Below are 17,491 nucleotides of genomic sequence, written 5' to 3'. Positions count from 1 at the left end.
TCATGGGTGCTGCACACTGCGGAGCGTGTGAAGAGCCCCTGCCCTAAGGAGGTTAGCTCATCTTGCATTCTAGCAGGGAAGCGCATCATATTAAGATGTGGTGTCAGGCAAAGCTGCTCCAGAGTCCAGTTGCATCGCATACAAGGTTTTTGGCTTCAGGAAAATAGTTTAGCTGTTTTAAGCTACCTCATCCTATGGGGTAAGAAGGCACCGTAGTAGTTGTCCCCAGTTCTTCACACCCTCTTTCTGCCATGTATGTGAAATGAAAGGTACACTTGTGCACAGGGGTGTGTTTTATTACCTTGTAAGAAGGGCTGGTTTGTGAGTTGCCACGTGGCCTGTTTGAGCCAGTGGAATGCTATGAACCTAGTGTGAGCACAGATCATAGAGTGCTCCCTAGGTTTGCTTTGCCTCCCCTCTCCTGTGCTCTACTGCTGGAACAGCATGCACTTTCCAGTGCCTGCTCTACAAAGAAAGAGGACACATAGGGAACACAATGGAACCCAACCAGGAGTGTGGAGACACGCTCTTGCTCAAAGCTGAGCCTTTTCCAAACTAGTCTGCAGGTCCACAAACTAGAGAATGGAGTGCACTTCATTCTAAACCACTAAGTCTCAGGAGTAGCTTGTTATGCAACATTACTGGGGCTAACATGGAGAGGTAACATGGAGAAACTGCAATAGTCAGGATTAAAAGAGAATATGAATGCTTTGTTGGGATGTTAGCTATCTTCATGTGCCACTGACTGGCTCAGCCTGCACCAGATGTCAAAGAAGAGCTCTTCCAGAGCTTTCCCTACTTCACATCTAGAACACGATCTCACGAAACAACGCACACTCACGAAAGATTCTGCTGGCGAGAGAGACATTGCAGTGTACATCAGAGTCTCTAGAGACATCTTTTCCATTTAAGACTGTCCTGGGCTACCAACTGTCAGATCATCTCACTCTCTGTGCCCCTGAGCCCTGGGCTCCCTCTGGGACCCACGCATCTCACCCTGTGCTCTCAGAGAAGTTTAGCTTTAGTCTCCCCCACAGTCTTACCTCCATGCTCCTCACACACACCTGAGTCCAGCAGCAAGAGACTTCAGTTGTCAGTGTCCTCCCTTGAGATGGCACACTAGAAGCCATCCTTTCTCTGCTTGTATCCCCTTTGGGGTTACTGCCCCAAACTGCCACTTTTGCTTCTTTATGATCACAGTGACTTTGTGGTCGGAAGACCTGTGCAGCTTAAAATTGGGCAGACCAGGGGGCTGGGGATTTAGCTTGGTGGTTCTGATGCCTGCCTCACAAGCACAAGGGCCTGAGTTCGATCCCTGGTACAAAAAAAAAAAAAAAAAATGCCAGGAGTTGACTCTGTTGGGTGATGGGCAGGAGTTGGAGGATAAATATCACATCTTCCACTTCCTTGGAAGAGGCAGTGCTGAGGTGTGTTCCACACTGTCTTTCTGAGGAGCCCAGCGAACTGAGCCTCAGGTGCCCACAGCTGCTACTTGATGCTGGCTTCTTTCCCTTCCCTGTCTTAACCCACCACCATCACTCCTTAGGATCAATTTCCAAATAAACTATGTGCACCTTGATATCTGTGTCACGATCTTTTTTGGAGGAACTCAAATTCAGACAAAGCGTGCGTGTATATATGTGTGTACATTTTTTTGTGTAAATGCAAATAAAATGATATTAAAAGCAAATAAATCTCTTGCCATAAGCTGGGTGTGGTGGCATGTGCCTCTAATCCAAGCACTCACTTGGGAAGCTGAGGCAGGAGAATTGCTATGAGTTCAAGGCCAGCACTGGGTATATAGTAAATTGAATGCTAACCTGAACTGCATAGTGCAGCCCTGTCTTAAAAAAATAAATAAATGATAGTTTTCCTCATTCTTAATGCAGTGCCAGACAGAGAGCATTCACTATGTGGAAGTTATGTTGGCAATGAGGACAGCTTGGGAGAAGCTGAATTTCTATGCGCGATAGCTGGGGAGTACTTGGCATGGTTTCCCCAACATATTCTGAGTAGACTCTTTCTTTCTTCCTTGAACACCTAAACTCAGGAATATCTATTCTATTTGCAGCCTCTGGCCTGACTTTAATAGTCATAGTAACCCATAACTTCTAAAGAGCATTTTAAAAATTTATAAAATGATTTAATATTCACTCATGCAACTGTTCGTTCTCACACGCCTACTGTATGCCAGGCATTGACCAAGGTGTCTGGAGAGCAGCAGGCACCAAGACTGGCAAGTCTTTAGGGACTCAGGTGCTAGTGGAAGAAAGGCACACCACTTAACAATGCATGGGTGAAGTCAGTCAGTATGCTACACACGTTTTCCAATCATATAATACGCACAAATAATAAAGATCTTAGACATGTGATGGCAAGTGCTACATAGAAAATAAAGCAGGACAGTGTGATAGGGTTGGACATGTTTACAAGGGGTGATCAGTGACTGCAGAGAGATGTGCTCGAGGGGTTCAGGTATTTAGAGTACAGAGAGGATTCACTTCATTTTGGAATTTTAAAAAAAAGCTTAGGATCTTAAAACGACCTTGCCAGGTATCTATTCTTCCTCCCCTTCGTCTGTGCCTCAGGGATGAAACTGTGGCTCAGGGATATCTAGTTACTCACCCTTGGTCACAGAAGAAGGAACTGTGACTTAAAACCAGTTGTCTGGGGTCACTCATGGAATGCTGAGCATGAGCAGAAGACCTCAGAGGAGGGTGTCAGAAATTCAGATGATTTCTCCATCTACCCCAGTGCCCAAGACTCAGGGTTAGGGATGTGATCCCCTAAAGCTCAAAGTCACCGACCGCTTCCCACCCTGCCTGCTTAGCATTCCTGAGCGAGACACACAGCAGGAGGAAAGTAACCCTCACCAGTTCCCCCCAGCAAAACCAGCTGGGTGCCTGGAACAACAGATGCTGCCCGGTCCACCATGGCAGCCTTAGGATGACGTAGTAGTTCAGGGAAGCGTGGTGGCAAACCCAATGCAACTCTCTGTTGCACATGGCAGCCAGAGAAATGTGGCACAGCATGGGCACGGGGAGACAGACACTTCCCGCAGGGAAGGCCCACCTCCGCACGCAGTTGAGCATTCATGCCTTCCAGTCTCTGGGTCCTGAACTCAGGATTCTGTAATACAACTTTTCTGAGTTTACTGCGGTCTGGGCAAGCAACTAGTGGTGCCTGCTATCTAAAGTTTTTCTTTATGGGGTAACAGGGGCAATGACTTGCTCATAATCCTTGCAATTATGAACCTAAACTAGAACTCAGTGACTAGCTGCAGCTTGGATGAGGCTTTATTGTTTTATTAGGTCCCCTAAGAAGGTTTGGTTTCCAGGGTGGTACTAGTAGGAGGTGATGCTCTTCGGAGGGATTGTAGTTCTCTCTCTCTCTCCTCCCACCCTGCTCCCATTTGTTGTTTAGTAACGCTCTTCCACATACATACCCCTTTGCGCTGATGAGAAGGCCTTTCTCAGAACTAAGCGGATTCAGGTACCATGCCCTTGAATCTCCAAAACTGTAAGCTAATTAAACCTCCTCTTGTTATCAAGTTAGCTGCCTCAGACATTCCATTGTAGTAGCACAGAGTTGACAAATATAGAACACTTTTAAATTTGGGTCTTGTGCCGGGTGTGGGGGTGCACGCCTGTAATCCCAGCACTCGGGAAGCTGAGGCAGGAGGATCACTGGGAGTTCAAGACCAGCCTGGGCTACATAGTGAGTCCCAGGTCAGTCTCAACTACATAGTGAGACCCTGTCTCAAAAAAACAAAAAAAGAAAAAAAAAATTAAATTAATTAATTAATTAATTTGGGCCTCGTGCCAAGTACTCAGTATCTGCTGTGTACCAGGCCCTGAAAACTCACTTCTACCAAGGAAGACAGAAAGATGAATGGTGATGAGCGTTACACTAGTGATGATTATGTATGTCAAATATGTACCAATAACATTAATTTTTAAAAATTCTGTCACTTAGCTTTTTATTAAAAAAAGAAGTGATGACAGAAACAAGTATGGGGCATCTCCAGAGGGAGGTCAGAGTAGGGAGACGATGCTTCTCCATTAGTGAAGAAGAGAGGCAGAGCATCTTTAAATTCTGATGCAAATATAAGGCTTGAGCTGTTCCCTGCTCTTTCGGATGAGATTTACCAGTTTTCCCTTTGCTTAAACTCACTTTATTTAAAATATTCACTTATTGTTAGCTTCACTTTAAGTCTGAGCATTTAATCATGAAGGAAGCATTACCACTCACCTGGGAGCTCTAGTAGGTCCATACATTTCTCTGTGCCTCAATTTCTTCAAAGGTTCTTGGAAGGACTAAATGAGACAAAATACACAAAGTGTTTAGAATAGGACCCTGCAGTGTGCTCTTCTTGCCTTCCACCCCAAAGGAAACTATTAGGTGAAAACGGGATGAAGGAACAGTTGTAGCAACAGACACCTGGGAGTTGTAGCAATGAGCCCTGGGAGCTGCATACCCCTCCTTCGGCCTCAGCGAGCTGGCTACGTGGATGAGGCGTCACCTCCACAGTGCTGCTGTGAAGGTTGTCCTAGGCTGCATTTGGATGTATGGATACAATGCTTATTGTTTCTCAAAAACACTACGTGGCCTGTGGGTTTGTTGTTTGCCACAGGTCAGCATTCATTTTGTTTGCTAAGAGACACATATAAATAAATCAGCAAGCTAACTCAGGCTGAAGTATTTCTACTGAGAGGCAAGGTGCAAGCAAATCAGGAGCCAAAAATGATCCATTTCTAAAGCCTGCAGAGCCTGCGATAGAGCACGGAGTTGTGCACAAAGAGATGACACCTGACACGGGCCTCTTCGGCACTTGCCAAGAAGCTTGCAGAACAAACTATTTCCTAGTATCACATGGGAGGGGCAGACAAAGACCAGGAGGGGTCAACTGTGGAGGAGGTTTGGATTTCAGAACACAGCAGTAGATGGGAATTAAAGCCAAAATTGCATTTTATTTCTCTTTATTTAATTTATTGCTACATTTTAGGTGTACAATATTACAGTCATCATTGGGATCTTGTACCTTCACACTACGTATCTTGGTTCTTATTTTTTCCCCATTCCCTAGCCCTCCCTTCAGCCCCTCCACCCTTCCCTATTTACAAAGACTTTGTTTCCATGTTTTTCCTCTTCACATATTTTTTCTTTTCTCTTTTTACCTTTCCCCTCCTACTTGCTCTACTCCTTAGACCATTTCTTCCTATTACACAATATCAATTATACATTTTAATTCTTATTTACACTTTTGCTTTTTCACACCAGAGAAACTATTTAGTACTTACACATGTGTGACTTATTAATTTCTCTTAAGAGTATGGCCTCAATGTGCATCCACTTAGCTATGAATCTCTCTAGCTTCTCATTCTTTATGGCTGAGTAGTACTCCATTTTATTAAAAAATCCACATCCTCTTTATCCAGTCTCCAGTTGCATTTTAAAAGAGCTTCTAGGGCACTAAAGACTGACAAGAAACATCTGGAAGTGTCAGGACCACTAGGGCCAGCTGGTCTCAGGTGTCAGAGGAGGCTGCATGCAAGCTGCATTGGCCTGGTGCTAAGCATGCAGTGTCTCCAAATCCTTGTTTCAGAAGGATCTGGGACACTGTAAGGCAGAGAAGAAGTTTTGAACTCAGTGTTGGCCCCTTGGAACATAGTACACTGGAGTAGTTCCGTGTGTTTAAGGATGTCACATTTTCTCCTTTGTTTGGATTTTGTCCTCCAGAGAAGTGTAACTGCCTGAGGCTACCCATTAATGCCCTGCACAAGTTTTGCTAATTCAACAATGGCTCTGCTCAAACACTTTCAACAATTCCCCAGTGCAGGGAGAAGTCCAAATCCTAAGCTCAGCACTCACCGTCCTCAGGTCCCACCATTGCCTCCTACTCTGTTTCACCCATGGCATTAAAACTTACTAGCATTAAAAAAACCCCATAGTTACCATGTGGACATTGGCAGGTACTGTTTTCTGTGCCTGAAGGCCTTCTTTGCCCTTCCCTCATCTTAAGCTTGTCAATGACAAGATTTTGTTGATGTGTGTGCCTTCTATGTGCTACACACTGTTCTAGTGCTGTTTGAAGGCCCACACTGATAGATTGCAAAAATCCATAGGTCCCTTGCTGTGTAACTGTGAGGACCCCCTAATCTTGACTCCAGGTTTATCACATGATTTGTTTTGGCCAGTGGGTTGTTAGGAAATGGGATGCAAACAGGCATTAAAAGTGCCTGGATTATTTTTGTTTATCTTAGAAACCTGCCACCACGTGAAAGAGCCTGAGACAGACTGCTGGAGGCTGAGAAAATGTGTGAAACAGAGCTGGGCCATCCCAGCTGAGGGCCCTAGGCCAGTTGGTCCCACATTGACCCAGCATCTGTTCACAGATGTATGAAGGAGCTCAAATTACCAACCACCCACAGAATCCTGTGCTAAATAAACGGTGGCTGTTTTAAGCTACACATTTTGGGTGGTTTGACAAGCACAATAGGCAACTAATGCAGCTATCAACTGTTCTTGATTTAATATCTAATGCCCTTCTGTTGATAATAGCAACTTGATTTTATATTGCTAAATCCCCTCTTCCTTTCTGTCTGTGCTACCTGTAGTAAAGGTGATCAGATTGCTGCCCCTGATCCTAGAAACAGCCAATTGGTATATATCTGGCTTGCAGTAGGGGCACATTACTCTAGATGGCCCAAAAATGCTTGAGTCTGAATTTTTGGGGGTGATTTTCTGATGCCCCCTTTCTACTGAGACATTTAAACTAGGAAACTGCCAGCTTCCAGCAGCTGGCAACAATCTTTCCACACCAAGGGAAGGGCATGCAGGAAAATGGAGCCAACACAGACAAAAGACACAGTGAGTCCCGCAGACAATACATATGTCCCTAATCAGCCTCTGCCCCAAGTCCTATCTCTCCTTGGGTCTTTCAGTTACATGAGGCAAAAAATTTTTTATATATTTTTGCTTAATTCAATACGCATGGGACCTCTATCATTTATAACCAAAATTTTGACTGATACACTATTTAAATTTCTATCTGCTCTAGGAAACTACTTTGTTTCCTAGCAAGAATAGAAGTTCATACAGATTTTTGCAGTGATCAAGACCACTAATTTCAAATGAGAAACACCTAAGTTCATATCCTAGGTTTTCCATTTGTTATGTGTGCAGACGACGTAAGCTGCATAACATCACCAGGCCTGGACTGAATGGCTGCTTTAACGCTGTACACTCATGGGATTGTTGTGAAGATTGAAGGAAGAGACCATGTGTCTAAATCACTTAGAACATATCATAAAAATGATTCAGTGAGTCCTTATTCCCTGATGGCAAGATAGTGGGCTTAATTAGCCCTTTATTTCTCACTTGTGATATCTTCTTTTGCTCTTGATGTATTGCATAAGACTTTAAACACGGTCAATGCATATCTTTTTATATGTGGGTTTCTCAGGCAAAGGGGCAAAGAATATGTCTTGTTTGATTTCTTTCCTGTCATCGGCCCAAAGAAGGAAAATGGCTGTTTCTGAGAAGCTTGAGTCTCAGTTACCTAACACAATTTTCTGTTCTTCTCCTTCACATCCCAATGGGGACATAAAATATTATCTCTGTGATTAGTGTAGCGTGGTCTCAAAGCAGAGGCTAAGCAAAGTACATAGGATCTGTTAGGTTCCCAGCTAAGTAATTCACACATATGGTAGTGGGAAGAATATGGCCACTTGTCAAAAGGGTGATGTATTGGACACTGGATTTTATTGTCTACCCATACCCTACCCCTTTTTGGCGCTGGGGAATCAAACTCAGGACCCTGCCAAGCAGGTGCTGCACCGCTGAGCTAAATCCCTGGCCTCTTACCAGTGTCCTTGACTCCCTTAGTTGCAGCTTAGTCCTGTTTCACTGGTGAATCACCCTGCCTTGCTTATCAATCAGTGTGATATCGGGCAGTCCAGCGTCAGCTGCAGGCCCTCCAATCAGGGCTAGTGGGTCAGTGCTTATTCCACCTCCCTGGCCACAAGGCTTGCTTTGGAGTTCAAGACAAATGGGCATCATTTGTGGAACTTTTGTTGAACATAACAAGGAAGGAAAGCTGTCACTCCACTGGGTTTGCCAGGCCAGGAAGATGAGGCTAGTTTGCGGTCACTACCTTGTAACCAAGAGGAACAGCCTGTGTTCTATGGAGGCAAGAGGTGGCAACACAGGAAAGCCAAGGCCAAAGGTGGACAGTCATGGCATCTTTTATCTCCTCGATAGAGCCATATGTGAAGACCAACCCGCTCCTAGACTTTTTAGTCATTTGACTCAATATATTGCCTTTCTTGTTTAATCCAGTCAGAATTCAGTTTTGGTTACAGAAAAAAATGTTGAACAACCTCTCTGAACCTCTCAGTTTTATCTTCTGCTAAATTGAATTTAATAAATCCTATACAAAGAAATTATTTTTCATAACAATGGCATACAGTAGTAATTGTCTTCTTTCCTGTGAGCTCTGGGAGGGCAGGTAACTACACCTGTCTCTTTCCAGGAAGTACTTCATCCTTTGTTGGCCAGATGATGAAAATTTCTTGGAAGATCAATAGTAGGGCCAGCAACCTTCTTTTCTTCATGCAAATAGCACCATTTCTACCAGGTGGCTGGAGGAGCTCAGTGCCATGTGTATTTGTCCCTGAGCTCTGGTTTCCCATAGCTTTCTGGATGTGCCCAGAAGGCAGCCTGTTGTGTTCTACAAACCAGAGCCAGATGATAAAGCTTTGAGTTTTGCTCTTTTCTCCTCCTTGGAAATAAAGGGTCCAGAATGAAGTATGCCCCTAAGAATAGCTATAATTGTAACAGTGCTGTAGAGGGAGAGCCGACAAATCATCCAGTCCAATGAAATATGCCACTGGGTTAAATCACACTTGTTGGAATGAGTATCATCCTTATTTGTTTTTTTCATCCCAAACTTTTACCAAGCTTTCAGATGGAAGTGGAGAATGAGAGCTATACATGTGGAAAGTTTTTTTCGTGGTTGGCTTTTACTCCTTTTCCTGTATAGTCTAAGAAATTAGAAATTACGGAATGATTTTTTCATGCCTTCTGCAAAGTATCTTAGCAGCGACCCATCTGTCATGGCAAGGAACTGAAGAGCCCTCCTTTACCTGGAGCTATAGAGCCCTTTGTACGCTGTCCAAGGTGCTGATAAGTGGTTTCTTGAGGAACTCTCAGGGGTGATATCTTGGCTCAGCCCAAAGGCTGTACTGTACACAATCAGTACACAGGGCTGGGGTTCCAGGCTGCAAAGGTTGGTGGGGAGAGGAGGCTCTGGACCCTGTAAGTCACCTGTCAGCAGCACCTCTTGGTCTTGGCTCTCTCTGAGACATTGGAATCCACACAGAACCAAATGATGAACAGTGCAGTCAGGATGGTAAATATAAGTTCTTAATCCCCAAATGTGATGGCAGGTAAACAAACATAAGCAGAATCTGTACTAATTATATTGAGTAGCTGCCATTCATGTGTGCTTATTGTCCACAGTGTCAAGTACCCAGTAGACATTTTCCCAAATGGCAGACCAGTAAGTTAGATATTGTTAGTGTCAGTACAAGGAAACTGGAATTTAAAAAGAGAAATTGGCTAGCTCAGAAAAAAAGTTAGGTTTTGCACTTTTCCTGATACTATCAGAGCCCACCTCTTTGAATTATCATGATTTACCTAGACAGCACCAGACATGGCAAGGTCAGCCCTTGGCTCATTAGGAGACTTTTCCCATCTGGGTTTTGGATTTCCTAGCTGTAAGATTAGTGGATTAGCTCTAAGTCTTCCCACTGAGCAGTGAGCTTCGTTTAGTGGTGAGCTTCCTTTTACAGGCTGTGAGCTTGATTCCCAGGAGTCAGGGAGCTACTTGGCAACAAAGCTGAAGAGGGGGGTTCAAACGCAGGGTGGTGAGATGGGTCCATTATAACTCCTATTGTTCTTTCTCCTATGGCAGCCTGATGCCAATATGTTTTTCAACTATTTTCAAATTGGAAAGGCCAGCATTTGTGCTTCCTGGGGCTTGAGTTTGCCAATTTTGAGGCAGCTCTGTTTGCCTGGGGCAGTTTGCTATGGTGACTCAGCAGGAGGCAGGGAGGAGGCTGCTGCACTTTCCTCCTGGAGACTTTTCTTGGCTAAACATGGGGACATTGGGTGGGAGGGTCCCAAGATGTTGTTGTTGATGTCCCTTTGTCTTCCTCAGGCACAAGATTTCTGCAACTCTAGCAGGGTTCTCACTTCACTGAACACTTGAATGCCCATTAGGGAGGCTGATGTCTGTCTCATTTGTGGGAAATGTCTGACATAAAAGGGCAGGTACCACTTAAAATGTCAAGGCAGCAATGCAGTTGTCAGGTAAATTTCTGTGTAAAAATCCACCCTTTGCTTTGCAGCAGGGAAATGACGTAAGATTCTCTGATAACAGTCATGGTTGGTGGCTATCTTCAGCCATAGAAGAAGGAGTAAACAATCTCAGTAATTTAGTCGGTTCTTTGCTAAGCTTAAGATTTCAGTGCTTGCTCCCTCACCTCCATTTTTCCAGTCTTTATTCGAGGCACCCTGATCTCCCAAGCCCTCTCTTTTTTATTTCCCAATTAATCAACACTTCCTCCATAATCGCTTCCTCTCCATCTCTACTGACATGTCCACATTCCTCTTGGAATTAAATCCTAATTTATCTTCTGTCTCTAACTTCTCTGCAACACAATCCATTCTGCAGGCAGCTGCCATTTGAACATTATTGAAAAAAGCCTGAGCAACAGCTTGCCGATGTAAAATTTCAACGGCTTTCTTGTGTGTTTCTAAGAAACAAGCGGTTTTGCTCCTTCCCACCCCAAGTCCCTAAGCCTAGAATTTATGAATGCTTGTTACACAATGTCAAGAAATACTCTGGGCACTTCATGCATTATCTTGTTCATCACAACAGTTCGATAGCGTGGGTAGCTTCGTATTCTATCTCGGTAAACTGAGGATGAGAGAATAAATTACCTGCCTAAGAGTTCCCAACTTCTATGTGCTCAGTTTAGATTTAAACCATGAAAACTGCCTTTTTCTCTCTTTCATTACTATTACTAATAGACCATTCTAGAGTGGTTTCAGATTTACAGAAAACCTGAGCAGAAAGTATAGAGTCCCCAAACGTCCTATTAGCCTCCTCTACCAGTTTCCCTATTGTTTATTTGGTATTGGGGATTGAACTCAAAACCTTGCACTTGCAAGGCAAGTGCAGTGCTACTGAGCTAAATCCTGGGATTTCTTTCATTGTTAACATCTTGCATTATTTATTTATTTATTTTTGGTACCAGGGATTGAACTTGGGACCTTGTGCTTGTGCTTGCAAAGCAGGAGGCAGAACCACTCAGCTAAATCCCTGGCCCCTTCTTGTATTATTGTAGTACATTTGCTATGACTGATGAACCTGCATAACCATTGAAAGCTCATTATTTACATAAAGATTCACTTTTAGTATTGTGTGTTCCAGGGATTTGGACAAATGGATGACACATAGCCACCATTATAATACCATATACAATAGGTTCACTGCCCTAAAAATCCCTTTGCTTCCCTTATCAACCCCCCCCGTCCCTGGCAGCCAATAATCTTTTACTGTTTCCCTAGTTTTCCCTTATCCAGAGTGTCATACGGTTGGAAGCATGTAGTATGCAGTCTATTCATATTGACATCTGTCACTTAGCAAAATGCTTTTAAGGATGCTCTATGCCTTTTTGTGGCTCAATAGCTCATTTCTCTCTTTGCTGAGTAATAGTGCAGTTTCCCGGGTATGTATTTTTAGGACAATCTGCAGCCTTTTAAAAAGCAGATTACTTGGGTTCAAGTTTCAGATCCTTCATAATCTGTCCTCACCTTTCTAATCTGATTCTTTTCTATGTTCTACTGACTTCACTCTTCCCTGTATTCTCTCTCTAAGCTTGTGCTCAAACTGTTGCTGTTACCAGGAATATCTTTTCTTCCATCTCTGCATCTCTAAGTCATCCCCATTGTCTTGGGTTTCAGATTAAACGCTATGTCTTTCATGGAGCCTAACATTGGTGTTTCCCTCCCAATACTAAATATTTGTCTTCCTCTATATAACTACCACATAAGGTTCTCAGGGAAAATAGTAGCTCAGTCATTCAGCAACTAGTCACTCAGTATTTGATATCAGTTACTGAAAGATCTGCTCTTGCCCAGGGATTTGGATTGGGCCTACAAGATTCAAGCTTGACCAGCCATCATTCCCTTCCCTAGAGCAGGTGGGGCGCATAATACCAAAACTAAGCCCATACTTAAGTTGCATTGCCCAGACAGTTGGTTTAGGGATGAATATGGTACTGAATCAAAATCAGTGAGACTCATTTTGAAAGTTCATGAATCTGAAGCTGAGAGGGTGTGAGAGTGTAAGAGAGTGGCCACAGCTCTGTTGCAATAAAAATGGAAATCTGTTTGAAAATAAAGCCACATAAGGGAGAAAAGACAGAGTGAGATTAGTCCTGAGGAGCTAATTGGCATCCGCAATCAAACTGTACTTGCGTGAGCTGACGAATTCCTTTCCATTCAAGGCTATTTTGGTTGGGCTTTCTGATACTTGCTAGCAAAAGAGAATTTGCCTGCATGGGGAGAATGGGAGGCAAAGAGAGCCGACAAAGACAGCAGGGCTAAATTTTCTCAACAGATCAGCTGAGGATTCTTTATACAGCAAATATTGATTATATATTTACTGTATCCTAGATCCCGTGGTGAGTGTTGGTCCTAAAAATGACAAGGAAGAGTTTTCTGAAGTAGGGACATTTCCAGAAAGACTGAACAATTTACACATCTGTTATCCACCCAGATAGGGACGTGAATGCACTTATAAACACATTTGTTTAGAAAATGTCTATTACAAGAACTACAAGAGTGTCGGGAGGATTGCTCGGAAGCAGCAGCTCAGGAGTCTTAGTCTAGACTTGAATCCTAGAGGCTTGGAATAGTTTTCATCTTCTTCCACTCCTTGGAAGAATAATTCAGAGCAGGGTTCATCGAAGCCAGACTCCACCACCATCACATGGGTGAGAAGACGCTTCTTCCATCAATTAGATCTGGTTCTTACTGGACTCATCATTTGTTTGTCTAGCTTCACAGAGCTGGGAGTGGCTAGGACTGGAGAGGTGAGAGTGACAAGCATTATCACCAGAGTCAGAGAATTAAGCTCACAGAGCAGTGATGGGACGTGGCTGCAACAAGCTACTAGGTGAGGGGCTCCCCCAGGCTGGGATGGGGCAGAGTTCTTGCAGCACATGCTTATGACAAACTGAGTTGTTCTGGAAAGGGTCCCACTCTCAGCTGAGTATATAGTGAAACAATTCTGAAACTTTAATATTCATATGGATTTTCTGGATATCTTGTTAAAATACAGACTCAGATTCAGTAGCTCTGGGGTGAGGCCTGATAGTCTGCATTTCTAATAAGATACTGAGTGGAGAAGGGAGGGAAGAAACAGGAAATGAATTTACAAGGCCTGTTTGTTGTTGGGCTTGATGTCTAATTTCCTTAAAAGCTCCGACTGTTTCTTATGCTTCAGGGAAATATTTACACCTGGCAGAGTGTAATTCCAAGTTCCACCATCAAGTAGTGACATTTCCAACCTTCGGTATACTTAGATGAGAATATATAAGTGGGTAATGGGGTCAACTACTCAATAACAATTTTATCATTTAATGAATATCTGCGATGTTGCTACAGTTGCTGGATACTACGTTTTGTCCTGGGATAACAGCCATGAACTAGAGAGACATGGCACTGTCTGTACTCTTGAGACTTTTAGTCTAGTCAAAGAAAGCAATACAACATACAAGCAATCAAATGCAATAATTTTAAGTTGTGATAGGTGCACAGAAGAATATCAAGAAATGATTAAGTGTAAGACTAATGAGAGAAGGGAGTGTTTTAGAATAAGTGGTTGTGGTAATTTCCAAATGCTGCCGTGTAAACTACAAAATCAGTGGTTTAATACAATAAAAATTTATTCTCCTCCAGTTCTATAAGTTAGAAGTTCAAAACAGTCTCACTGGACTAAAGTCAAGGTGTCTCAGGGCTGTGTTGTTCCAGAGGCTGTACAGGAAAATTTGTCCCCTTGCTTTTTTCCAGCATCTGGAAGCCACCTGCCTTCCTCGGTTCCTGGTTCCTTCCTTCCTCACACCATGCCAACTTTTGTGACTTTTACTGAGTCTCCTCTGACTCTCCCATCGTTCCCTTATAAGGACTTCTGTGTTTATATTGGGCTCACCCGAATAATGTAAGACCAGATCAAAACACTTAATTCCATCTGCAAAGTTCCTTTTGCCATGTAAAGTAACATATCATTGGGTTCTGGAGATCAGGATGTGATATCTTGGGTAAAGGAAGTAGATACTATTCATTTTACCAGGTGGTCAAAAAGGTCTCTCTAAGGAAGTAATATTCAGGTTAACCTCTCAGCACAAATCAGACATGCAAAGGCTAGTGGAAATAGCTTTTCCAGGGGAGGAAATAGCATGGGGAAAGGCCTTAAAAGCAGACCGAGCTTTTATGTCCAAGGACTGGTGAGACAGGATAAGCAAGCAGGGCTAGATATGTGCACCCTGTGGACTACAGTGAGGCCTTTACGTTGTATTTCAAGTGAGGTGAGCCTGAAGAGGAGAGTTTTTGCTTGGAAGGCCTCCCTGAGAGCCATGCTAGGCACCCCTACTTCCAGGACCCAGAGAGTCACAGCAGAGCTCCAGGGAGGCATAGTTTGGGCATAGGCTCTGGAGGATGTGCTGGTTTGGGATATTATCAACCAAGAGAAAGGCTTGCAAGTGACAAGGGCAAAAAAAATGCCAACCAAGGGCACACATACAGAAACACGTTCAGGGCTCCCGACCCAGCTGCCATCACTCAAGCACCAGGAGGTAGCCTGGGCCCCGATCCACCGTGGGAAGGAGAGCCACACCTGCTCCCGACCCGGCCGCCATCACTCAAGCACCAAGAGGTAACCCCCATAAGCCACCCCCCTGCACACTCTCAGACCTCCTGACTGTGCCAGTCTTTGGACCCACTCTGCAGAGGCAGAGGTGGTCATCAAGGATATTTTTCTGAGTTCCCAACTTTGAACACCTTTAAAGAAAGGGCGTGGGAAACCTGTTATAGAATGTTGCAGAGTTCAACCATTCAGAAGGTTGGGGAATTCAATCTGGGCCTTGCAGCCTGAGGTCAGTCAGTGTCATGGGGTTCAGCCATCAGCTAACTGAGATCAGGGGTCTTGCATCCTCGCTCTGTCTGAGCCATTAAATGGTAAATACACTATACTGAAATTTTGTTCACTGCAGACATGTTCTGGACTGCTTCTTGATTGCAACTTAATTCAAATGATTTAAGGGTGATAGATTAGTGACTACCACAGGTGGTCAGTGTCCAAGTTGTGCTTGATCTTAATGTGTTGCTGATTGTATCAGTTGGGGTAAAGCATTGCGGTTGATTTGATGAGCTGTTTTCTCTGATGTTATGAAGATGAGAATGTCTGTGGGTCGTTAGAGACACAGAATCTAGGGCGCAACTATATCAGGAAGATTTGGGTGATAATCCAGAGATTAAACCAAGGACAGTCCGACAACAAAATAAAATGAGAAAACACTTAAGGAAGACACAAGGACAGACTTCCAGTTCACCAACGGCAAAAAGTAGGGCAAATGAGGATGAAAAGTCTAACAGTGAACCTCCAGGACACCCTGAACTGAAAGCACAGGAAGTAACAAAACAGATCAATCAGGCTCTAGAAAAATTCAAAAGAGAAATAATTTGCCAGATAACCAGAGAGATAGTGAGCAAAATGGAAGTTGTGATTCGAGACTCTAGAGCAGAAACTGACAAAAAAATAGATGAGCTCAGGCTATGATAGAAGCCATGAAGGCCCAGCATAAGAAAGAATTGGAAAAAATAAATGCCCAACATAGGAAAGAAATGGAATCCATAAAACAGATTCAAACAGATATCGAGGAGATTAAATACTCCATAGAAAGTGTACGCAACAGAATAGAAGAATGAGAAGATAGACTCTCAGATATAGAAGATAAGATTGTAGTCAGTGACCATGAAAAGAGAGATCTCTTAAAAACAGTAAGGGATCATGAGAAATGGATCCAACAACTCCTAGATGATGAAAAGAAGAATAACATAAGACTGATAGGAATACATGAAGCAACAGGAGAATATACAAATGACTTTTAAAAGCTGTTTGCAGAATTAATGACAGAAAACTTCCCAAACAGAGGGAAGAATTTGACATTCATATACAAATGACTTTTAAAAGCTGTTTGCAGAATTAATGACAGAAAACTTCCCAAACAGAGGGAAGAATTTGACATTCAGATAACTGAGGCATATAGGACCCCAACTAGCTACAATAAAAAAAAATCTACACCTAGACATATAATAATCAAGATCTCAGAAACCCAACAGAAGAACAAAATACTACAAGCAGTAAGAGAAAAGAAACAAATCACATACAAAGGAAAGCCCATCAGAATCAAAGCAGACTTTTCAACACAAACCCTTGGGGCAAGGAGAGCCTGGAACGAGATATATTTCAAGTACTAAAAGAGAACAACCTCCAACCTAGACCGATGTATTCTGCAAAACTCTCTTTCAAAATGGATGGGCAAATAAGACACTTCCACGACAAAGAACACCTGAGAAACTACATGAATACCAAACCAGCACTACAAGCAATTCTGAATAAGATCCTAGAAAAAGACAATGAAGGCAACAACACCATGAGGCTCAACAGAACAAATCAAATAGGCAAGGCAAGAAATTAAAAGGAGAAGGTGAAAAAGTAAAAAGAGTCCACAAAAGGCCAATAACATGTCAATAATAAGTCAGTACATATCAGTTATAACCAGCAATGTCAATGGCCTCAACTCACCAATCAAGAGAAACAGACTGGCAAAATGGAATAAGAAGCAAAATCCAACAATATGTTGTATACAAGAAACACACCTAGTGCAAAAAGAAGCCCATAGACTGAAAGTGAAAAGATAGAAAACAATTCTCCTTGTGACAGAAGCCCAGAAAAAAACAGGGGTAGCAATCTTATTTGCAGACAAAGTAAATTTCAAACCAAAACTGATTCTAGTATTATTGATGTAGGACGGTACTATATCATACCTCTATGAATGTAAAATATCTTGTACCTGCTTTATGGTACATAGTAGGGACCGTGCTTTATCAGAGCTACATTTAATGATATTACTCTAGAATGTTCTCTTTCCAGATGATGATTAAGAGGCTAATAAAAAAAATGGTGCCAGGTACCACAACAGCAACAGAACTTTGCTGTTTTCTGGATATTATTCTTTTCTTTGTTTTCTTTTTTTTTTTTAATGAAATGTGCTGAATGTCTATAATTTTGTTCAGACGACTGCAGAACCTGGAAAAGCTGTTGCTGCTATTGATGCATAACATACTATTAATAGTC

At 42.9% G+C, this 17,491-nt stretch overlaps 1 protein-coding gene across 11 annotated transcripts in view; it reads right to left on the bottom strand.

Annotated features, from left to right (window-relative positions):
* Positions 1–17,491, bottom strand: part of Mfap3 (microfibril associated protein 3) — a 127,571-nt gene that overhangs the window by 56,295 nt on the left and 53,785 nt on the right. For all 11 annotated transcript variants that reach the window (XR_004516381.1, XR_004516378.1, XR_004516377.1 and 8 more), the window contains one exon: positions 4,252–4,316. The gene's annotated coding sequence lies outside the window, so the exon portion shown is untranslated. The remainder of the gene's footprint in view (positions 1–4,251; positions 4,317–17,491) is intronic.

This window comes from Fukomys damarensis, unplaced genomic scaffold (genome assembly GCF_012274545.1).
Source record: "Fukomys damarensis isolate Sample0158 unplaced genomic scaffold, DMR_v1.0_HiC HiC_scaffold_9, whole genome shotgun sequence".
NCBI classification, from domain to species: domain Eukaryota; kingdom Metazoa; phylum Chordata; class Mammalia; order Rodentia; family Bathyergidae; genus Fukomys; species Fukomys damarensis.
The sequence above is the reverse complement of the archived record's forward strand: the minus strand, read 5'-3'. Positions and strand labels throughout refer to the sequence as shown.